This window comes from Mesoplodon bidens (genome assembly GCF_964165515.1).
Source record: "Mesoplodon bidens genome assembly, chromosome: 7".
NCBI lineage: Eukaryota > Metazoa > Chordata > Mammalia > Artiodactyla > Ziphiidae > Mesoplodon > Mesoplodon bidens.
Genome location: NC_138164.1, coordinates 16656010 through 16679887, shown reverse-complemented (window position 1 = coordinate 16679887; position 23878 = coordinate 16656010). Strand labels below are relative to the sequence as shown.

Below are 23878 nucleotides of genomic sequence, written 5' to 3'. Positions count from 1 at the left end.
CATAACCTCTGCCCCCAAATGCAATGAGGGTTTAGAGGGTTTCAACAGCTTCCCCAAGGCCCCACCTAACACCAGCCCACACTCAGGCAGCCCACATTCAGGCAGCGAGCTCCAAAGACCTTGGGCAAGTGACCTAACCTCCATGGGTCTCAGCTCTTTGAAGCCCTGTGAGCTCTGACATATAATTCACCGGAAGATGCATTCTTGTTCTCTTCGGCCACCTCTCTCCTCTCCTCTATCTCTTCCCTAATCCTGTCCTAAACTTTTCCTTCTCCTCTCTGGGGATCTACCCTGGCCTCTCCGAATCTTCCCTTTGCTGCCCTCACCCACAAGCCCCCTTTCCTCATATTCTTTGGTGTTTTGGCCAGAGAGAGCTGTGTCCTTCCCCAAGAGATGTCCCTGAGAATTCTTTAAGTGGCTGGGAGGGGAAAAGGATCGCGTGTATTTTTGGTACCTGAGATAATCAGGTGATTGTGCAATTAGCAGTAATTTGATCGCTCCCGTAATTTCCTTTTAACAAGAGCCCCCTTAAAAAAATAATAATAAAATAAGAGGGTTTTCTTTTTTTTCCCCCCCTTGTTTTGTCTGGAGTGTCTGTCATCAGGAATTTGGTCCGACTCCCACGTACTCGGCGTGGCAGCTAGGGGGAGGGGAAAGATGCCGGCGGCAGAACTCCTGAGGAAGAGGATGTGCCTGGCGGGCTGTCCCTCCCGGGCTCCCCGCCGGGCTCAGGCTGTGGGACGGGACCGCGGGAGGAGGATACTCCAGTCTCCAGAGACGGACTCCCACTGACTGCCCCCTACCGCGACCCGGGGCCCCTGGGTCGCTGGGAAGGGGCCCTCGGGAAAGACACCAGAGCCTGGGAGGGTGCAGCCGGGCTCACAAGGGCTTGGTGAGTAGAGGGAGGCCCTCCTGTTCCACGTCGCGGTCGGGGTGCAGGGGCCAGCGCTCCACGGTCCATCGGGCCCAAGCTAGGGCTCCGCATCACACTCGCCCTTCACCCCATCCCCAACCCTGCCGCGTGGGCTGTGGCACAGAGGTGGCAAACACCCCCAGGGCCTTGTGCCCGGTAATTACCAAGCAAATTCCCAGCGAATTCCTCTCCCCACCCCGGGGCAGCGCCTGCTGCGTGTTCTCTGATTCAGGCCGGGAATGTGCAAACAGCGCCCGGGAACCTGCGGGGACCCGTAATTGCTCTGGAGTTGCCCGGGACTTTGCAAGGTAAGCACGCGCCGCGCTGCTCCCGGCACGGTGCGCCCTGATCGCCTGGTGCCCTCCCTCCCGCCCTCGGAGGATGCGGGGACTGGAGGATGCGGGGACTGCGGGGACTGCGGGGACTGCGCCGAGCCAGGTGGGCGAGCTCTGATTCCGCGAAGCTGAGCCGCGGCCAGGCGCTAATGGGGCCGGGGTGCGGGAAGCAGGTGGGGACAGGAGTGACTTGTGGCGGGAGAGGGGCCACCTGGCCACGTCCCCGGGAAAGCGGGCCTCGGGGGACATGGGCTCCTTCTGTCCCTTCCCTCCGGTGGAGAAGCTCCTCATTGATGGGCCTTGTCATCATCCTTCAAGTGCAATTTTTTTAAATCGCAAAAATCTTACAGAGCTATTAACCTCAAAGGAGTTTAACATATGGCAGACCGAGTCTCCCTCTTACCCTAATTATAAGGCTTGCAGTAATGGGGCTGTCTTTTAAGTTACAGCTGCTGCGCTTTGGGCTTTCGCTAACATTACATCCTATTAAAGAGCTACATTAAATGCATGCAAATTGCCGTAGCTACCGCGCTCTCCCGACCAGTGAGGGGGATGGATTGCAGCCGAGGCGGCGATATCGAGGGTCAGACTCACCCTGCTGCGAACGCCATATGATCTATCAATCAAACTCCTCTCATTAATTAACTAATTCATTAAATATCTTTATATATGAAGGCCCGGCCAGGCGGAACATTGTGTTGACAGGGACGTCCCGTCAGCACTTAGCCCTGCGCGCTCCCCTCCCCTCCCACACAAATCACCCGATGACTAAGAGAGGTCAACTTCCCAGTTTCTGCAGGGACGGAAGCAACCGCTGTGCCCGGACCCACCCCTGGGAGGCCCTCCTCGCGCCTTCCATCCCGTCCCATGACCACCCCCCCTCAGTGAGCCTGCCCTGCCCTCACCGTGTAGGGTTGTAATGAGTTGTATTTATGGGTCTGGTGCCTTGGCTTCCCCGACACTTAGGGTGCTGGAACTGGACCAAATACGGCTCACTGGGGAGCCCCAGTGCCTAGTACAGGACCCAGCATGTAGCAGATGCTCTAAATGTTTACGGAAGGAAGACATGCTGTGTTGGAGCGCTTTCCTCTCTCCAGAACCCCCAGCACTAAGGGGGCCTCCTTTCTAAGCTCTCTGACCAGTTCAGAGCGGGTCATCCACATGGCCACAATCTCAGACACTGAAGCAAACTCTGGCAAGAAGAATGAAACTATGTCGTTCTATAAACAATAAAGAGACATGTTAGAGTGGATGGTGGGCTTCCTTAGTTGTTTGTATACACACATACATATATATTTGCTGAGCAAACTAGTATATAATCACTCCTTTGCTATATTATCTTATGTAATGTTGAGTTCAACTTTGCCAGGTGGTTATTTTTACTTCCAGGCTAGGGGAGAAGAAACAGAGGCTGGGAAAGATTAAGTAACTTATTCAAAGTCACGTGGCAGAGCCAGAATTCAGAGTCCAGCTTGCTGGATCCAAGACCAGTGCCGACTGCTCTGTCATAGGCACGCAAAAAATAACGCTTGAGAGGTCAGTGGATGTGCTGCTTTCCTCGGTTGCCTGCTGTTCCCTTTTGTTCCCACAGTCGTCTTTCTCTACTTGTTTTGTAACAGCCGCTGTCACCACTGCCTTCTCTGCTGGGCTGGTGGGTGTTTGCTCTATGTTTGGGAAGATGGAGGTCACAGGACACCCCATGATCAAGGCTGCTGGCTCTTGACTGTGCTTAGAATGGCTTGGAGTGATTTTCCATATAGAGCACCTGGGCAGACAAAGCCAGTTGCCTTATAGCTGTGTTATCTGGCAAAGACCTGGGCCCTGAGCAGCTGGGTACAAGGCATGGGAATGGGATGGGCACCTCCAAACCAGCTCCTGGAGATCACTCCCCTGCCGGGCTCTGGCCCCCTTTAGAGAGGGCAGTCACAGGTGAGAGCTACAGGTCAAAATAAAGAGGGTCTCTGCACAGTTTAGCTTTGGTTCCTGCTATTCAGCTCATGTAAGTTCCCAATCCACCCAGATGAAGGGAGCTGTGCCAGCAAACTTCCAAAGCCTAGGAATTCCTGGAAAAACGCATTCCCAGATTCTTCTGTACTCCTCTCACCCGCCTCTCTCCATCTCACTCACTCTCTTGCCCCCCTGAGACATGGGGCTAATGGACTTTCGCTGTTAGCTCCCGGGATGTTGGACACCAACCTCGCCAGGGGCCTCTAGAGCTTCCTCTGGCCCCCTTGGTTCCCAAGAATAGTTTGGGAATGGGGCGTGCTGTGCTAATGGGGGTTAATGGGAACCTCAGAATCAATTTTCCCTCCCAGAAGAAAATTCTCCCGGCTTAGACGGCACAGACTGTAATAGTGAAAATGGCTCTAGATTGGAAAAATTGGCATGTTGTAGTCCAACAAGGCAATTTTTGAATTGTTCTATATAGCTGTGTGCCTCTGGACACTATGCTGCTTGCGTCCTAAAGCTACGGGATGGAAAGCAACTTTCCAGCCAAAAACAGCTCTAATGTGGTTTTTTCTTTTCTCACCCCAGCCTGAATTTGTTGTTTTGTTTACCTGCCCAGAATCCTTGGAGCTTTGGCCTCTACCTTAGCAGCTGCCAGAGCTATTGGACGAGAGAGTGCTGTGGCCTTCTGTAGAACCTCAGTGCTCAGGGCAATGGGCCTGGGAAAGAGGGTTTCACAGGCTGCAAGGAGAAGCTGGGACAACTCAGGACCATAGCTCCCAACCAGCTTTTCCTGGTCCGTGTCAAATCTGGGCCTCTCTTGGACCCAGAAGAGGAAATGTCGGATGGTTATGCAGGGTGCTTGATTTTGATGAGCTGTGTTTCCTCTATTATAATATGCAAACCATTTTGTCTTGTTTTTATAAACATTAAAATGCAAAGCAATGCTTCTTAGAATAAAAATATATGATATATATTTCAAGTAATAGAACAACAGAATGGGAGAACTGCAAGGCAGCATGCCACTTACTTAGTAAATGTTCTCATTGTACAGATGGGGAAATGGAGGCGGCCCAAGGTCACATATCTGTTTGGTGGGGAAGAACTTGCTCTCACTATACAGCGCTCCAGGCTTTGGATCATGGACCAAGTGGCCAGTGAAACCTGTCGTTCGATTTCTCTGTTCCTGGGGCCAAAGCTCTCTACTTTCAGCTTACTCCCACTTCCGTGAGTCATGTTAATGGTGGGCCTTATTTGGTGACTCAAGATTAGAACCACGTAATGGGTTGAAATGGAATTTGGAACAAGTGCTAAACTGGGGCTTGACCTGCTAAGTGTTCTCCCTGCTCTGCTCCCCTGCAGCCCATTTCCCCCAATACATCCTGAGATCTCTACCACGCCCATGGATCCTGTCATCCCCTCACTCCTCTGCATACAGCCCAGGTTCCTTTCTATGGCTTATCATGGGATTCATGAGATGACTTGTGCCTATTTCTCCAGCCTCACATCTCACAACAATTGCCCTTCCACCCTGCACAGCCCTGTCTTCACCCCATCAGACCCAGTTATCCCGTTGCATCTTACGCTCATTCGCCTTTACATACCTCATTTGCCTTTGCACATTCAATTATACCCTCCTCCTAGAAATCTCTATCTTCCCCAACCTGTCCCCTCCTTCCTACCCCCCTTCACCTGGCTAGATCCAACTCCTCCTTCAGTCTCAGCTAAAACACCAGATTCTCTTCACCAAGCCCCACAGTCTGGATATGGTGCAGTTCCTGTGGACTCCTAAGGCATCCTTTACTTCCCCAGTGCTATCACTTAACCACTCTGTATTGCAATTGTCTGTTGACCAATTCGAATCTTCCATTAGAATGTGAGCTCCAGGAGGGCAGCGCTGTGTCATGTTCACCCCCCCCCCCGCGAAGACTGTCTGGCTCATGACAAGCACTGCCTGAGTAGTTGAATGACACATAAGAATGCTGCTACCACTACAACAAAAAAAACAACTGGTATTTATTGAGTGTTTTCCTCTGCCCGGAAACTATGCAAAGTGCATTCTGTGCATCACCTAATTTATATTAGTTCCTGTATGAATTGAATGAGGTGAGAACAAGGGATTCTAATCCTGGCTCTGCCTCTGGCTGCCTGTGTGACTTTCAACAATTCCCATGGTTTCCTCATCTTCAGAATGAAGGAGAGAGAAGGGGGCAGATAGACTTCATTTCTCGGTTCTTTTTCCTAGGCAAAAAGGGAATCAAGAGTCAGTCTGTGCAGGCCTGGGGAAAAGCAACCCTCAGGATTCAGAGAACCAGCGGACACAGAGGGTCAACTTTCTAGTCTGGGAGCAGGAGAGGCATCTGGCCGTGAGGCTGGGAGGGCAGCGGGTTGCTGTCCCATGCTGTGGTAGAGCTTCCAAATAGAGGAGCCCGCTGCTAGCTGAGTCATTAACGCTGGTCTCCTCACCTCGGGCATTGTCTGATTTAAGTGTAATAGCTTGTTTGGTGGATTTTGCCATCTATAGAAATCCCCCCAATAGTGAAGTGTCGCATTCAGCTGGGAGAGCACAGGCCTTTGTGCGCTGATGGCCCGGCCTTGACTGAATGTGTTTGGAGTTGGTTATCAAAGGGGAGGATAAATTAGAGCACAGGGCTGAGAAGAGAGGAAGAGGGGGCCCTTTCATGAGCAGGGCTGAGCACTGAGGCAGCTGACTTGGAGCTGGGAAGCCCCTGAGCCTGGCCCTCTTGTCTTTTGGCAGTGGCAGAGCTGCAGGCAGGCCTGGCTGTACCCTGGCAGAGCCCAAATTCTGAGGCCCCACCAGGCCCTGGGGGATGGGGGTGGGGGTGGGACAGGAGGAGGGGGGGTGAGTGGTGTTGATAACAGGACGGCCTCCAGGGCTTGATGGAGGACTCCTGGGGTGTTGATGAGCCCAGCACCCTCCCTCCTTGCACAGCTTTTCCCCTGCCCCCTTCCCGGATTTATTGAAATCATGTTCTGATGGTACTGTAGGCTCCAAGGGACTTCTTTGGTCTTGGGGATGCTGTTCAGGGGCTCCACCCACATCTGCCTCTCTCCAGCCCCCAACACACACTTACCAGCTGGCTCCCAGGACAGTTTTATGGAATGCACTGGTCAGCCAGAGATATTGGAGCTCCCAAAATAAGAGATCCTGGGCATTCGACCCTCTCTATGGTTTTGGCTTCTGATGTCCAGATTCGGAGGCCAAGCTGGGCACAGCTGTCAGCTGAGCCACAGGCAGGGCTGCCGAAATAGTAAATTACACCGAGTACCCAGTGCCCAGTTTTTGCCTGCAAGAATGCTTCCCTCTGTTTTTCAGTGGGTCTTCCCCCCACCCCCCGTCAGTGTCCCTGGGCCCCTCACTGACAGCTTCTTGCCCTGTGGGATCTTGATCAACAAGCTCACCCCTTGAGGAACCAGAGAACTTTTGTTTGCTGATTAGCACTTAACCCTCAACAACATCTTAGGTTCATATCATTTTCCAGCTGGAAGGAACCCAAGACACAAGCTGTAGACCTAAAAATAGGTCTCTTTTTTTTTTTTTTTTTTTGCGGTACGCGGGCCTCTCACTGTTGTGGCCTCTCCCACTGCGGAGCACAGGCTCCGGATGCGAAGGCTCAGCGGCCGTGGCTCACGGGGCCAGCCGCTCCGCGGCATGTGGGATCTTCCCGGACCGGGGCACGAACCCGTGTCCCCTGCATCGGCAGGCGGACTCTCAACCACTGCGCCACCAGGGAAGCCCCGAAATAGGTCTATTTTTAAAACCCATTTGGAGTTGCAGATATTTTAAAGAATTGTCTGAAAGTTATGACCCCTCACCCCAGAAACACACATATTCTCATGCATACAAAAGTTTAGCTGCTATTTCTGGGGGGTTACACCCTCTGAATCTATGTATACATCCCACCCTGGCTGCACATTTGAATCAGCTGGGAGCTCTGATAAAATTCTGAGGTCTAGGCCTTACACACATAGACTCTGATTGAAACAGTCCAGGGTGGCATCTGGGCATCAGTAATTTTTCTAAAACACTCCAGGAGATTCTAATGCAGCCAAGATTGAGAACCATTGCCCTAGGGCCCCTTAGACTCTCCTCCCCACTCTGATTAAGGACCCCAGCTGTGAACAGTCAACGCCTGTACAGAGAGGCACGTAGGAAGGCACCTGCTGGGGTGCTTGTAGGGATGGGGTAGACACAATGAACGGATCTATCATTTGGCCCACCGCGTTTAAAATCTTTTCCTTCTTCCCTCACCCCTTGAGGGGTGCTTCCTTGGTGTTCATTTTAAATAATTTTAGCACACCACAGTGGGAAGGGAGCCCGGTTGCCTTGATGTGCTTCTGTCATTTCAAGGAACTCAATAAAAATTTCGTTTTGGTGTTCATTCACGGCAACTTCCTCAGAGAGGTCTTAGCTGCAAACGCGAGTTCTCTTTTCATCTGGTCACCCCCGGGGAAATTGTGTATTTGAAATTCAAACAATATTTGGGCAAAAAGCAGTTCTCATTATATGCGGTGGAGAAGGCCAATGGGAGGAAAGCACAGGGAGATGATTGAGTGACGTTTCTATTTGCTGGTTTGACTTTTCCGCCAGGGGCCGCCGTGCTTTGGGGCCGCCAGAGAACCTCAGCCTCCTAGTATGGACTGGAAATGCCAGACCCCCGGAAAAAAGAATTCGGAGGAGAAAAATGAGTGGGCTGGAAACGGATTTGAAGAGTCAATGTGACCTCACACTGATGTCGTTAGTGAGACAGGGAGAGAATTCTGTGTTTTGCACAAGTTCTCTCTAGGAAGGAGATTGTTCCAGTTATGGACTCTCAAGGTTGAAGGGGACTCAGAGATCGTCTGGATCTACTTTCTTTGGTAGGTGGGTCCCTTCTCTAACATTTGAATTGGCCTTGGTCAAGCATTTAGATGGATTCATACATTTATTCATTCATTGATGGAGCACCAGCAATGTCTGACACTTGGCAAGTTGTGCAGGGGAATTCAGAGACTGATAGGTCACCCCTGCCCTTAAGTAACTTACAGTTTCCTGAGGACTTGAACAGCTAAAATGCCAGGGAGACGTGGTAAATGCTGTGAGGGCAGGAAGCTGCGGGGTGGGGCCGGGTGGGGCTGTTAGCCTTGACTGAGGACCCATTAGGAGCCGTGTAGTAATTTCCCCAAATCACATCTCTTAATTGTTACAGCAACTCTGGAACATAAGTACTATTATCATCACCCCCTTTTTATAGATAAGGAAACTGATTTTCAGAGAGGTGAATTTGCTTTCTCAAGGCGACAGAGCCATTAATAAGTATTTTAGAATAGGTACTTAAGAATAAGTATTTTAACCCAGTATGTCCCAGGCCAATTCTCTTGCCACTGTAACAATCTGCTTTCCTAAGAAGAGTTCAAAAAGGGCAAAGACTGGGCTTCCCTGGTGGCGCAGTGGTTGGGAGTCCGCCTGCCTATGCAGGAGACACGGGTCCGTGCCCCGGTCCGGGAAGATCCCACGTGCCGCGGAGCGGCTGGGCCCGTGAGTCATGGCCGCTGAGCCTGTGCGTCCGGAGCCTGTGCTCCGCAACGGGAGAGGCCACAACAGTGAGAGGCCCGCATACCACAAAAAAAAAAAAAAAAAAAAAAAAAAAATAGGGCAAAGACTGACTTTTGGCTGGGCTAGGGGATGAGAAGGAAGGGATTTGGGCAGGCAGAAATGGGGCGATAGAAGGTACACCGAGAACGAAGTTTCCCAGGCTCAGTAGCTCTGGGGGAAGAGAACGTAGCAGCTCAGGCTGGAAAGTGGGGGTTGAGAATGAGACTAGGAAGCTAGGTTAGGACAGGGTTTTAAAGGCGTGGAAGCTACTGAGGTGGATTGGGGTGGGGATACAAAGTGAGAAAACGCTCAACATTTTTGAAGAAAGAGGGAGTCTGATGTGAGCATTGCTACTCATAGGACAAAGAGTGGAGATTTTGATTCCTGGCCCTGTCGCTGCCTCGCTATGCAACTTTGGGCAGATTATTTAATCTCTCTGTGCCTCAGTTCTTTCATCTGTAAAATGGGAATGATAAACAGTACTTACCCCATGGAGCCGTTGTAAGGATCAAATGAGTAATGTCTGTGGAGTGCTTAGAATAATGCCTGACACACCGTAAGGTCTTCGTACATGTTGGATGTAACTTTTACCCTTCAGGAATTTAATTCTGATAATGGTATATATAGCAGGGGGTGACGTGGGGAGAGATAGAAGGCCCAGAGGTTAGCTAGGAGGTGGTTGTAACAGTCTGGGCAAGAGGGTCTAATGGCTTCACCTTGACTGGTACCCATGGAATGTAGTGAAAAACCGGGAGGGGGAATCATTGTTACTCTGCTTCTGATTGGCTGTGGAGGTGCACTCAGGAGCCCCCGGAGGTAACTCGCAGCTGGGAGAATGGCAGTGTCAGTCCTAGACCTCGGCACTGGGAGAAGCTGCAGGTGAGTAGGGGAAGACGAGAAGGTTGGTTTAAACCCATGTGAAACTAGAGTGAGAAGCAACCCCAGAGCCAAAAGAGGAGCTGGGATCGGGGAGGAGGTGGTCTAGCCCTGCCCCTGGCTAGGGGCGTTCTGCTTCTTCGTCCCCCCACCTGGGTCCTGGGAAGCTCTGTCCTCACGCTACCTTTCATTCCTGTGCTCCCGTCTCCTCTGAGCCCTTCCTGAGTCCCCCACATGCCCTCTGCAGCTGCTTCCCCAAATGGTCAGGGCACAGGGACCCTGGGTCCCTGTCAAAGCAGATCACATCTCCTGCTGTTGCTTCGGGAAGCCTGGCTGTGAGGGATGGGTGAGCAGAATGGCCAGGCTGTGCGGATCAGGAGGGAGAGGGAAGGACTTGGGGGATGGTGGTGAGTAGCAGCAGGAAATAAGTATTCTGCCCTAGGAGGAGAAAATTGGTGAGTGACCAGCTTTGGGGGCTTTCAGGGGCTTCCTGCTGCTACAAGAATCCCTTGATGGGGACCCAGTGCCCTTCTGAATTCCCCACGCCTGTCTGGTAGTGTGCACGTGGCATTGGGAGGGGTGTGGGTGCCAGCTCACCAGCTGGAAGGGATGCTGAGGGAGGCTGGAGGGCCTCTGGTGAGTACGGGGGCTCGGCCTGGACCCCCCATCCCCAGTCCCCCATCCTCCATTCAATCCCATCATGCCTGTGGGCATCAGGGATTCAAACAAAAGGAGGCTTGCAACGGAAGGGGGAGTCTTATAACGAAATTACCAGGCTGCTGTCAACCAGGCGCCCTGCCCCACAGAACAGACGCCAGACAGGTTGCAGTGTGTCAGGCCCAGGCCTGCCTGGGCCTGGCAGGGGTCCTGTGGACAGGCAAAGTCAATTACCCAGAAAGGTTCCACTTAACTTCCCCTGCTGTTTGCAGACCCTGCCCCGGCCTCTGCAGCCTCGCTGGCCTCGGCCAAAGCACCGTCGGCCTGCACTGGAGCTGGCTCCCTGCCAGCTGTGTCCTCGGACATTTCCAGGGCCACCGGATCCAGGAGTCTAGCCTCCTGCCCTCATTGGCTCCTGGGCTGCCTGCTCTGGATCTTGGCCAGAGGATTTCCATTGGTCCCCCTGCAGACCCCGCAGGATCCTTAGGTGGGAGGGGCATCAAGGGGCTCTCCTGTCCCTCTTGTGAGGCATCAGCATCCTACATGTCCTCCTCTTCGGTCACCTGTCCGAATTCAGTGGGTGGTGACTGATCTGGGCTCTGCAGTCGGACAGACATGGGTTTGAAGCCGGGATCAGCCACGTACCGCTGTGGGACCTGGCGCGTTGATTTAACTTCTTTAAACTACAGTTCCACCATCTGTGAAGTGAAAATAATAATAATATATATCTCATAGGATTATCGTGAGGATCAGAAAAGATGGTGTGAAGTGCCTGAGATGCCTGCCCAGGGTAAATGCTCACCAATATTCTTTCCTTCCTCCCTGCGCCCTCACCTCTTTCTCCTCCCCCCTCCTTCCCCCCCTCCTTCACCTCCTCCTCTTGGCCTCCTCCTCTTCCTACTTATTCATTTAAGATCCTCACTTATCAGGAAGTTTGTTGGTTTTGTTCCTCCTTTCTGCTATGGAATCCTGGATCGAGAGAAAACCTAGTTTCTAGTCCAGGCTTATCTATCAATTCTCTTCAGACAGAACTGAGTCTACAACACCAAAATATATTATGAAACCAGAGTATGCTTTCCCCAATGGGTTAATGTCATTTAACCAAAGTCAAGGTCTTTAGGTTAAGTCCTAACCATCCCTGGCTTCTACCCATTGAGCCCCTGAAGTTTTGTATTTCACGGACATTTCCTCTTTCTGTACCCCCTCGACCAGCCCAGTCATGTTCCACACGTTTGCTGTTGGTCAGAAATGCCCCAAAGATGCAGTTTAGAGCTCCTGCAGGTATAATGCTGTGATGGGATTTCAGCTTCCAACATGCACCCCGTGGATGGAAGGTAGAACATTGTTATTTGGTCATTAAGTCATTCAACAAACACTCACGGAGAACCTACTATGTGCCTGGGAACTGAGGGTTTAAAGGCAAATAGACAGCCCAGCCCTTCAACAAATGAGCAGTCTGCTGGGAGGGGGGGTGGATGAGTAAACAGATAATTAGAATCGAATGTACTAGACGCTATGATAGGAGTAGGATAATGTGATGGAAAAAGGGTTGGAGAGGCTTCTTTCTGGGATGGAATGGGAGCTACATTCTGCAGCTCAAGTATGATTGATATGGGAACACTGAAACCTGCACCGTCCCTCCAACTCTGAGGAGGAGAGTGATACCTAAGGATGGAAACAACCAGCTTCTCAGTGGACTCCAATCCGGCCACCAGCCATCTTCCTCGAGCTGGACTCTTCTGTTGCAATCCGCTCACAAGGCCCTCTGTCCAAGGGGCCTCGGCTAGAGCATCTCAGGTCTGGGGCAACGTTCCCCATCTATCTCCTCTGCCATGCAGATGGGTGGGGGAGGTGGGTCTGACAGATTCTGTGAGCAGTGACTGCACCCTTACACTGCCCTAATTGCGCCAGACAGGACTGTTTAAATACCACCAGACAGAATATTACTCAAATTAAAAATGAGGCCTTAAATGTCATTATTTGTGTCATTATTAATAGCCCCTAATTGTGTTCTCTAATCATCATGAAATTATGCTAGTATTAATATTCACGTCAAATCTGCCTAGGGAACTTGGAAGATGTAAAAAAAAAAAATTATACCATATGTCAGTTCCCATGAATGTGAAGCAAATGCTGGTTTTAGTGCTTTAGTTCCAACTGGAGATGAGATGGTGTTCTCCACGGCTGGGGACCAGGATAGCCTCTGACTGCAAGGGCCTCCTTAATTTCCTCCCTCTGAGTCACTGACTCCTGGACCCCTCGACTCACAGACGTGAGTAGGACCTGTCCTCCTGGAATATGCTGCGGGTCTCCTGCCAGCTGCCCTCACTGGTGAGGGGATTGGTATCTGCTCAGACTGGAAAGTGTTTGGTGCCCTGGGACATGACACCTTTCCTCTCCTGCAGCTTTGAGACCTGCCTGTGTCTAGACACAATAATGAGAAACACGTGGTGAGCCTGCCTGTCCTCACTCTCCATCTACTCAGAGACGCCACATCCGTGCATTTGGGATTCTGCCTGAACTGCCCTTCCGGGCTCAGGGAAGTGATGCCAAAAAAAAAAAAAAAAAAAAAAAAAAGAAAAGAAAAAAGTTGGAGTCTCCCAGAGAAATGTGTTGTATAATGTAACATAGAAAGAACTTTTGGAAAATAGAGATTCAGAATTTAAAAGTACATACAGAGTGTCCATACAATCTGGAAACAGGTGAATCTGTGTCCTCAAGGATATCTTTATCCTATAAGGAACAAAATAGAATTATCTGTGTTTCCACATTTTTTTGGACAGCTCTGGATTTTGCCCCGTGCTAGCCTTGCCAGGGCTTTTTTGGGGGAAACACTGACTCCCGGGACGAGGATGGGCTCCCTTTGGATGCTTTTCTTTTCTTATCAGAGGCATCGGGAATGAGAACTTCTGGGGGGGATGAGCTGCACGTGCCTCTCACGTCACATGGGACTCGAGTTCTGCCTCCCCATCAGACTGACACCAGCCGTAAGAGGTGGGGAGGTAACAAGGCGGGCCATATTGCCAATTAGAGATTCCCTCCCTTTGGGGATGTGAGGGGCGAGTGCCCTGGGACCCCCAGAGGCATCAGCCTGCTGCTGACATCACTCCCTAGCTCCTCTTCATTGTGTCTACAACATTCCTTTAGGCTGCCTGCTCACTGCCTCAGTCATCCGCTAATGGAGTCCACGTGACCGCAATGTGTCAGACAAATCTGGGGCAACCGTCTCACTCTCTTCCCGGAGCCCTTGGAATTCTCTGGAACTGAGAATATTCAAATGCCTTTCTTGGTGAAACAGCAGGCTTCCAACCCACCCCCCCCACCCCAAATATTATGACTTGAGTTAAATATAACCCAGAGCATGAAAATAACAGCACAACATGGGGATCGGAGAAGCCATGGAGTGAGCAGCTCACACACAATCACACAGTCTGTCACCCTGGGGGTGGCAGGGCAACTGCAGACCCCGGGGCCACCCAGGCAGAAAGCCCGCAAAACCCCTGCAGAGGTCTGGTGCCCTCCGGGCCTGTGAGTAGCTAGCTACGTTAGCCTGGGTGGGCCTTCTCTCTGCTGCTTTCTGCATAGATTCTCCTTTTTCCTAATCAGATGTGGTGTGACTTAAAGAGTTGGAGAGGATCTATCTTAAGTGATGTGTGGAAAGGGAGATTTTCCTGCTTTTTCAGACGTGAAGGGAGGATCAAGGTAGGAGGGGGACCCTCGGGCGGCCGCAGGTCCGGCTGGCATGCTGATGTGGATTTCCAAACCCAGAGGACACGCGCGTGCCCCTTGTCACTGGACCGCCTTTTAAGATAATCTAGAAGGAGAAGCTTGATCTGCGGAGGGGAGGGTGGGCGGATGCATGTTTAGGGCCATGAGTCAGGTTGACTCTATGACTATGACCTCATGCATAAGCGTCCCGTGAAAACTCAGTGGGTAATAGATAAGCAAAAGGTCTTCTGAAAGTCAGACTCTCTGAATTCCAAACCCAATGATTACTGTAATTGTTGGCCTAGGGCTGGATTTGAACCAGTGAACCTACAATAGAATAGTTAAATAGGCCTCCTCTCAGAGCCCTTCTGCCACTGAGTTACCCAGCAACAGTCACGTGGCTGCTTCTCTCTCCTCTGCTTTGGGCCAAATAGCGAATAGCTCAGGCCAGTCCCAAAGAGCAGATACATCGGTGTCTTCTTTGTATTACGAATACTTTATACACATAGGAGGATTTATAGCGTTTGTAACATGCCTTCTTTGATCCCCATAAGGTAAGTAGGGCAGATGTAATTACCACCCACTTTACAGATGAGAAAATTGAGCCTCAGTACAGCTATCGGCCAACAGCTACGTCACCTACACGTGACACAGTGGAGTTGACCCCAAGTCTTCTGATTGCTGGGGCTACATTTTGAATAGGCCCCTCCCATATGGTACACGGCTCTTTGCCCTTCCACGCTCCCCTCCCCCCCCACCCAGAGGCAGCTTGGGAATTCTGAGAAAAGTCAAGAGGCTAGCTAGACCATGAATTCTATAAAGACAGTGGCAACAATACTGTTAAGTTCTCTGCCCTTCCCCAAATCTTTTCTTTCTTTCAGTCAGATCTCAGGTGTGCATGAGACGCAATCCAGAGGGATGCATGGGAAGGTGAGAAAGGAAGGCGGTGAGAAAGATTTGACCCTCTCTGGGTCTTTGCTTTTGTTCTCCGTGGCCCTTCCTCGAATATGAGTCAAGAGAAAGAGCTCTCAAGCCTCCCAAATCCAGAAACAAAACCACAAAGCACCTCCTCATCATCATTCTCCCACCCCCTCCCCAAGTCAGCAAATCCTGAGATGCCTTCTTGGAGAGAGAGCTTGCGTTGAGGAAGAGGGTTCCAGCTTCACTCGGTGCTTCATGTGAGGGTCTTAGGAAGAGACAAGAGCCATCTTAAGGACACCTACCCTGGACTCCCACCTGAGCTGCCTACCTGCCTCCTGCTTGAGGAAAATAGACATAAAGCCTTGTTGGTGGGACTTTCAATTTTGTCCCCTCTTTCATCTTGAGAGCCACTGTCCAGCTTTCCACTTCTGTGCCCCCTTATCCTTCCTCCACCCCCATCTTCCGCTCTACAAAGCCCCTGCTAGAAGTTGACAAAGCTGACTGGCTGCTTAATGTGCTACAGGTGTTGTTGCTAGGCAACCACCCTACTCTGCGGCTCAGGCTCTGTCAGCCCAGCTCAAACCCCTGGTAGCACTTAACCCCATAACTTCTTACCGCAAACGCTAATTACCCAGGCTCAGTGAGCAGCACATTTATACCCCATGATCAAGGAGTGGAAGGATTGATTCTCAGCACCTTCAGACCTTCAACCAACACTGCTCGCCATTGAGCCCTGCGTCAGGCCTCCCTAAGCATGATGTGGAGACCTTTTGTCTATAAGTGTCTGTTCCTCCTTTCCGGCCGCATCTGGAGGATACTGACTTTAATGTTGACCATCTCTCTCCACTGGACGGGATTCTCCTTGAGTCACCCAAACGCCTCGACTGCTTTCTGGTCTCCAGGAAAGAGGTGGCAGGCTTTTTCTGCATTTTAAACTACGTTCAGATTCACACTTTTGACCCCACATCTCACAGTTATGAACGAAATTCATTCTTCTATGTCTGTATTCAGTTGAGCTGAGGATGATCACCAATTTTGCCAATTCTTCCACCACTTGAATGTTTTTATACATTCTTGTTGGGTTTTTTTTTGTTGTTTTCTTTTTGCTTTTTTTTTTTTTTTTTTTGCGGTACACGGGCCTCTCACTCTTGTGGCCTCTCCCGCTGCGGAGCACAGGCTCCGGACGTGCAGGCTCAGCGGCCATGGCTCACGGGCCCAGCCGCTCCGCGGCATGTGGGATCTTCCCAGACCGGGGCACGAACCCGTGTCCCCTGCATCAGCAGGCGGACTTTCAACCACTGCGCCACCAGGGAAGCCCTACATTCCTGTTCTTGATCTTTGCTTCCCAAATGGAATAACTCACAGTACTTTGGCTTTACCAGGAGTTACAGGAAGCTTTAAACATGCATAGATAAATACTTATATTAGCACGTAGATCAAGCTCTAGTAGAATTGATCTGTTCCTGAGTTGGCCTTTCCCATTCAGACTGTGATCACACTGCTCAACTCATGCCAGGTCCTCAAGAACAATTGGCGAAGGCATGAGCACAGCCATGTTTTTGCTTCTCTTTTCTAAACCACAGAGTAGGGTTGACAGTGATGAGAGAGACCATTAAATGCCAAAGCAAATTCCCCCTTCCTTCCTTCTTACTTTTCTCTCATGAGTCTAAACTCTGCCTCTAAGCCAGATTATAGGAGATTCCCACACGGTGCTGAATCTCCTTTCTGCTGGCTAGGTGCCTGATTGTGAGGGGCAAGTCTAGACTTGCTGGGCCATGACAGTGGAGATTCTCACCCATTCCCAAAGGCCAGCTTCTCCCAAGTGGGCTGGGCACCTCCGCACGACTCCAGAACACTGGAAGGGGTCTCAAGGGGTCACTACTGCTTTCTGTTGTAGCTGGAAAAAGTGCTTAACCCTCCCCCTCCTGGCCGTTATCTAATTATTCAGGAGTGCAGGAACAGAGAGAACTTACTTCCATTGAGCATTTATGTTCATTGTTTATTTAGGAGCAAGTATTTCAACCCCAGAGCCCCACTGCAGAGTAAGTATCCTGCTCCCCGTGGATGGAATGGGTCAGGCGCAGGACAAGTGTTTATGTGCACATTCTCATCTAACCTTCATCCTAGCTCCAGCATATGGACAGACCTATTCCTATGCTATGTGTGAAAAACTAGGTTCAGAGAGGTGGAAAAACTTTCTCAAGTTTGCACAATTAGTAAGTGGCCCAGCTGGTATTCTAAGCTATGCTGTGTCCTGGGAGATCTGACAACCACAGCTCCAAGAGGTTAGGTGACTTGCCTGAGATCCCACTGTCAGTTAGTCATGGGATTGGAATTCTCATTGATCTGACTCTAAAGTCCTTTGCATGTTTTTAGAGTTATTCCTCCAGTTTCTGCGTTGATGGTGCCTCCATAGTGGTGAGAAATTCCTGTGTCCGGCATGGAGGAGAAGTAGATTCTAGGGAACAGCAAAGATGGCATCTTGAACAGGCTGTATGCGGAAGTGAGGGTCCCTGTGTATCTGTTTTCCATTCCTTTGAAAGGACAACACTGGAGAGAGAGAGAGAGAGAGAGAAGGGGAAGAGGAAGAGGAAGAAGAGGAGGAGGGAGAAGAAGAGGGAGAAAGTGGAGGAGGAAGAGCATTAGGAGGGGGAGGGGCGTGAAGAAGAGAGAGAGGAAGTTAGACAAGGAGACAGATATATACACACAGAGACAGAGACAGGCAGAGAGGGAGATGGAGAGAGAGAGAAAGGGAGACAGAGAGAAAGACACACACACACACACACACACACACACACACAAACCTCTTGTTCCTACAACCCTATGGCCCTCAGCTTCCCTCCTTCATCTTGAGGCAGTGATGCCTTGGCTTCAGGTTAAGCCACTTGTTGCCAGCTGGTGGCATTAAGAGTTGGGAGTGCCAGTTCGATCACAGGTGACAGGATTGGGAATATCACCATGGCCCTGGCTCCTTCCCAGTAGAACCAGTGGGGTCTGGGAAAACTACCCAGTTGAGTAATTAAATGGGGGTGAAAAGAGATGGCAGATGATGGGTCCTAGTGGGGAGGGGAGGGGTGAAGTTCTCGCCCCATGAGTTTAACACTTTCATGCAAGCGGTTTCTCCATAAAGTATTAATAATGTTCCTATAATTGATACTTCAGGGCAATAACCTCTGACAAAATGGCCCTGATTAGCAGATAATTGAGTGTGTTGGATTGTGTCCTGAGAGAGCTGAACGCTGCCACGCAAGGCCCATTAGCCCATCATAATGACCCCTTTTGTCAGGTATTAGTGTCATTAAGAGCCTGCTCTCTGAAATCAGTCCCTTTATTTAACTCTTTTCCCTAATTATATGGATCATTTTACAAATCAAAGCAAATGTTTGCATACAGCCCCATCACGAGATGGAGTGAGGAGCAGGCTGGAGATTTCTGAGTGGAGAGGCCTTGGTAAGGAGGGTACTTGTGGTCACTGGGAGATTTCTGGAGGAGATGGGCCCCTTGGAAAGCATTGCAGGCTAACATGATGCATCCTGCCGGCCAAGGTGCCTGCAAGGGGGAACATCCGGATGGGGGTGCCTTGCCACGAGACCTTGCAGGCCACGCATAGGTCACCACCTGTGCCCCTGAATCCATCTCGGCAAAACATCTGGCCTCCTGGCCTCAGAGAAGCTGAATCCGTACAGAGGGTGCCAGGGTTGAATAGTTCGGCACCTGAGCGCAGCCATAGGGCCTCCAGAAGACACAGAACACCTGAGCTAAACATCTGGGTTTTGCCCAGAGCCGACTCACATTTCTGTCAGGAAGCAGGAGCCTGCGGGAGTGGCTGGAGAGGCTAAGTAAGGCCCAAATCATCCAGATCTGGGAAAATGTGACCACGGTGCCCTTGCATCCGTACTTAGAGCTGGTGGCTAGGTAAGCAGCCAGTGCTTCTAGGACTCCTGGGGACTTGGAACCTCATCAGCCCCTAGGCCACACACACAGAAGCTGACACAACAGGAAGCTCACGGGACAGAAGGCTGCTTCTGACCTGTTCTTCCAAGCGCCTTCTCACTCATCAAAAAGTAGAGACAGTTATTTGCAGTGAGGTGGATGGACCTAGAGTCTGTCATACAGAGTGAAGTAAGTCAGAAAGAGAAAAGCAAATACCATATGCTAACACATATATATGGAATCTAAAAAAAAAAGGTTCTGAAGAACCTAGCGACAGGACAGGAATAAAGACGCAGATGTAGAGAATGGACTTGAAGACATGGGGAGGGGGAAGGGTAAGCTGGGGGAAGTGAGAGAGTGGCATGGACATATATACACTACCAAACGTAAAATAGATAGCTAGTGGGAAGCAGCCGCATAGCACAGGGAGATCAGCTCGGTGCTTTGTGACCACCTAGAGGGGTGGGATAAGGAGGGTGGGAGGGAGATGCAAGAGGGAGGAGATATGGGGATATATGTTTATGAATAGCTGATTCACTTTGTTATAAAGCAGAAACTAACACACCATTGTAAAGCAATTATACTCCAATAAAGATGTTTAAAAAAAAAAAGTAGAGACAGTTTCCCATTTTTTCGAATCCACTCACTGCCTGACACTTTCCCACCCTCCCAGTTCTGTACAAAGCTTTTTAACCCAGGGCAGGTTCAGTGTGGGTGAATCACACTGTCTCTAGAATGAATTGCTTAGAGATGAGGGACTGATAGCTTGTTGGCAGCTAAGAAGGGTATATTTTTATAGATACGATACCAAAGATGAAGCTGAAAGGATATCATCTATTACAGGAAAGGCACAGAGGTTGCTGAGCTGGGGGGATAGTTTACTTATTTGGCAAAGTGATGGGTGAATTTCCCAAGAAGAGTTAGGACCTGCTCTGGGTCCTGGGGTGGAGTGTCTGGACAGTGTCTCCTACCCCTGCCCTGTTTCTGCAAAGTGAAGGCTCCTTGACTTTGATTTCCCTTGTTTTAATCACAGAGGAGCTTGTGCTCCCATGATTTGCGTTAGGCCTGGTGAATTTCCCAGCATTGGCCTTGGGTGGAGAGCTGCCAGCTGTGCAGAGAAACTGCCAGGATTTCTGCTGAGGAAGCAGAATTTTGGTGGTAGAGTGTGACATTCTCTTCTCAAAAATAATACCTTTCATTTAAGGTAGGAGAGGAGGTTTGACTTACTGTGAAAATATGATTTTCAGCCCTGTTCTGCTTGGGACAGACTTTTTCTGCAAGGCCTAGTTGCTGAAGCAGGGAAGGGAAGCCCCAAATCTGCAGGTGGGAGTAGTGGTCTGAGGGACGCTATGCTCCAGAGAATTCCTCTGAGAGTGGGGCCAGACACGCGGGAATCCTACTTTCTGGCTGCAGCTCCCTCGGTGATCCAATTCTGCTCAAACCCCAAGGAATGCTGCTCCCATGGAACAAAGCATGCACCTCACCAACTGGAATACGAATAAAGTGTTATTATGTATGTTTAGACACATAAATTAACAAATATTTTATGTTATGGCAATTTCTAAGCAGTCAATAGACATTTCTTAAACATTGTATTGCTGAGGCCCTGAAGTGGACACTGGGTATATGCTGATGAACAGGGCATGGAATCTACTCTCAAGTAGCTCGGAATCCTGCGTGTGTGGTTGTGGTGGAGTGGGGTGTACACAGACACTTAAATCAATCTAGTGTACTGATGCTGTAATAGAAATGTGGGCTTGATGGGCACAGGGGAAACGTGGGCATAGGAATGCACAGGGGCGATAACTAACTACCTCTTGCTGGGAGAGATGGAGAAGGCTTTCCCGAAGACATAATACTTAAGCTGAGCTTTGAGAGTTTGCTAGATAAAGGAATGAAATAAAGTGCCATCACAACAAAGAACAGCTACAATTTATTAGGGATTTTTGTATAATAATCATAATACCCAATCTTATAGAGCAATTACTATATGCCAAAACACTTTGCATAATTTATCTCATTTGATCCTCACAGCAACCCTGTAAGATAGGTATTATTATTACCCCCTCTTTACAATTAAGGAAACAGAGGTTTCAAGGGAATTTACAGATATTAAATACTCTGTTGGGGTCACATAAATCTTAAGTGACTTAAGAAACCACTCCTGCTGTCTTTAGATGCTGGGCGCGAGGCTCAGGGTAAGGAGAAGTGGGGGAGAGGCCCTCAAGATGGAGGCTGAATGCAGCCCTGCAGCCCATGGAGCATGGGCAGCCACTCGGGGGATCCAGCCACAAATCCAGATCTGAACCTTATCCAGTAACTCCAACCCAAGATCCCTCTGTCCTCACTAGGAAGATCTGGGATGTGGGTCTCTAACAGGACAGAGTTCAGCCTGGGGTTCTTTAGTGGTGTTTGGCCCTCAGTTTACATGTGCAAACAGGTTTCCCATCTCTGCTTCACATAAGCTCTCCTTTCCAGCCAAACTGTTCTGTTCAGTGTCTCTTGAACTCTTTCTGGGTCTTTCTGACCAGATCTCCTACCTAATGGGATTTTTCCCATCAGAGTGTCTTCCGCACCTGTCTCCTTTCAACTAAACCCAAATCATCCTTCTAAGCTAAACTCAAGCCCCATGTCTTTGGTGAAGCCTTTCCATCCCTTCATCCCACAATTACCCCCTTCCATTCCTACAGTGCTTGGTTCACCCCTCCTGTTGTGAGCAACACAGTCATGGTCACGGGCATCACCCCCAAGGGGCACTGTGCTGTGCTCCATGTGAGTGGATTCCCCAGTTTGCACTAGAGTAGCCACCAGTGTGCCCTGGATGTATCTCCTCAAGAAAAGTGTAAATTTCTTCAAGTAAGAAGAGGCGTCTTATCTTAGACATCTGCAAGTATCCTGTGATGCCTCATGTATAATTGTTGCTCATTAAATACTTCTTGATGGATTTGCCACAGTCAGTAGGCGTGAGAAAAGCACAAAGATGAGGATGTCAAGGCTCCACCTGAATTTATTCTCTAACTGGATGCGTTTTCCTTAAGCTCTGAGCCCTGGTTGCAACATCGTCAATTTGAGAGAGAAGCAACTCCATCCACACTTCCCCCATCCCAGAGGAGGGGGGCAGAAGAGGATTCTTGCCTACAGGGTACATGGTGATCTTGGGCAGAAAGGCCTGGGATGATGGGAGATGTTATCAGTGCTAATAAGGTTCTTGTCTCTTGGTCAGGGCTTGCTAATTGCCTGCAAAGCACGGTAATGGGAAGACAGTCCCAGGCAGGAGAAGAAACATGTTCGTTCAGGGTCAGGGGCAAGATGTGGGTCTCTCTGGCTGTCAGGCTGAAATCTTCGTCTCTCTGCTGGTCTCCCTGCCTAGATGCTCCTAGGAGCGCTGTGTGGGTGTGCAGCTTAAAATAATGCTGCATTTGTTTGGCTTTGAATGCACTACCCTGGAGATGGGTGGCAGGCATTCCCACCTGGAGTTTGTCTGGAGCCTGGTGTCATCTCCAGCTGACTGAGTACATGCACGTGAGCTGGGGGAGGCTCAAGGTGTCACCCAAGGCAAGGAGAACCCTCGGAGACAGGCTAATGCTGGGGACAAAACCAAACCAGGCAAGAATCTGAAGACCAGTTAAGACATGGTGTCTGTCACTGCTCTCCTCTGCTTCCATTTCTGCTCCTGCCACTGGCTCCCCACTCCCACCTCCACCCCCACTTCACTATCCAGAGCCATTGTTCTCCGGGGGTGGGAGTGGGGCGCGGGGAGACACAAAAGAAAGCACAGAGTAGATGCTCAATGACTTTGTTGAAATGGATTGAAGAAGGCACGAGGGCTGGGCACCAGCAAACAGAGGGGCGCTGGCTGGTTCCTTTAGCAGATACACTGCTCTCAGGAAGGAGTTCCTTAAGAAAGGGGCAAAAGGAATTATTGACTGGGAGTTGCAAAACCACTCAGTTCTTTTAAAGAGAGAATTTCTTTCTCCTATGGAGACCGCACTTCGCATGAGAAGGGCCAATGTACAAGGTTACACGCCGTGTCTGTCCCTGGCCCTTCGTTGGCTGATGGCTTCATAGCCTGTCTCACAACGCGCTGCCTTCTCGCCCTGCATGCGCCTCTCTCGACCCCGGTGCCCCAGAAGGTCAGCAGGTTGTCTCTTACATTTTTGTCAGTTTCAGCTAACAGGTCTCTGACAGGCAGGGTCCTTCCTTTCCGGGAAGACTGCCGTGTCCACAGCGAAGCTGCCTCTGTCCTACTTTGAGGGTCCTGAACTCACAGAGCAGAGCTGGGTCTAAGGACAGTGTGACCACACACCAGGGTCTGGCTGCTAGGGAACCTGCTCAGATTTGGGAGGAGGAAATTTGAATCACAGATGCAAATTGCTTAACTTTCTGTTCTTCTTGATCTCTTTCTCATGTGAAAGGAAGAGAGAATTCGGAGCTGGTCTTTTCTAAGAAGGTGCTCCTGGTCAACTAGCTCCCAGAGTCTGAGAACCAGAGTTCATCTGAAGCTTGGAATTCAATTGCTCCAACAGTGAGGGGCTTTGGGGTAGGCTGGGGGAATTCTCTGGGGATTTGTAGCCCATGCTTTTTTCCTGATTTGCTGTCACTGCCAATCTGGGAGTCTGAAATGTGTTGACAGCAGACATCCTTTGTGTTCTGACTATAGGAGCGATTTGTGGGTACCCTGACTTTGTCTCTTCCATTGGCAGCCCGAGAACGAAGCAAACAGCAGAGGAGACAAGAGGGAAGGGGCTGATGGGTGTGTCAGAGTGAGGCCCAGAGTCCCTGTTTTCTCCTTTCCTCCTGCAAGTGACCTCATTTATTATGGAAAAGGTTTAGATATTGAGTCATAACTTGCAAGAAGGAGAAACAGCCCAGTCGATACCTCTCCAGAGCACCTGTGGAGGCGGACTGCTGCAGGTAGGGTGAAGAGGAAGCAGAGAGGGAGGAGGGGAGAGTAGTTAGAAGATAATCTGGTTTAAGAAGTAGCTCTGGACC

The 23878-nt window shown here is 50.2% G+C and overlaps 1 long non-coding RNA gene across 2 annotated transcripts; it reads left to right on the top strand.

Moving 5' to 3' along the window:
- The first annotated feature begins 691 nt into the window (after positions 1 to 691).
- On the top strand, positions 692 to 15748 carry LOC308620539. Of its 2 annotated transcripts, none has more exons than XR_014016334.1 (4): positions 692 to 892; positions 7808 to 8076; positions 11060 to 11114; positions 14914 to 15748. It is a non-coding gene; the product is annotated as an uncharacterized lncRNA (long non-coding RNA). The 2 variants fall into 2 exon arrangements; XR_014016335.1 differs by having other exon boundaries at positions 692 to 1221.
- The last annotated feature ends 8130 nt before the right edge of the window (positions 15749 to 23878 follow it).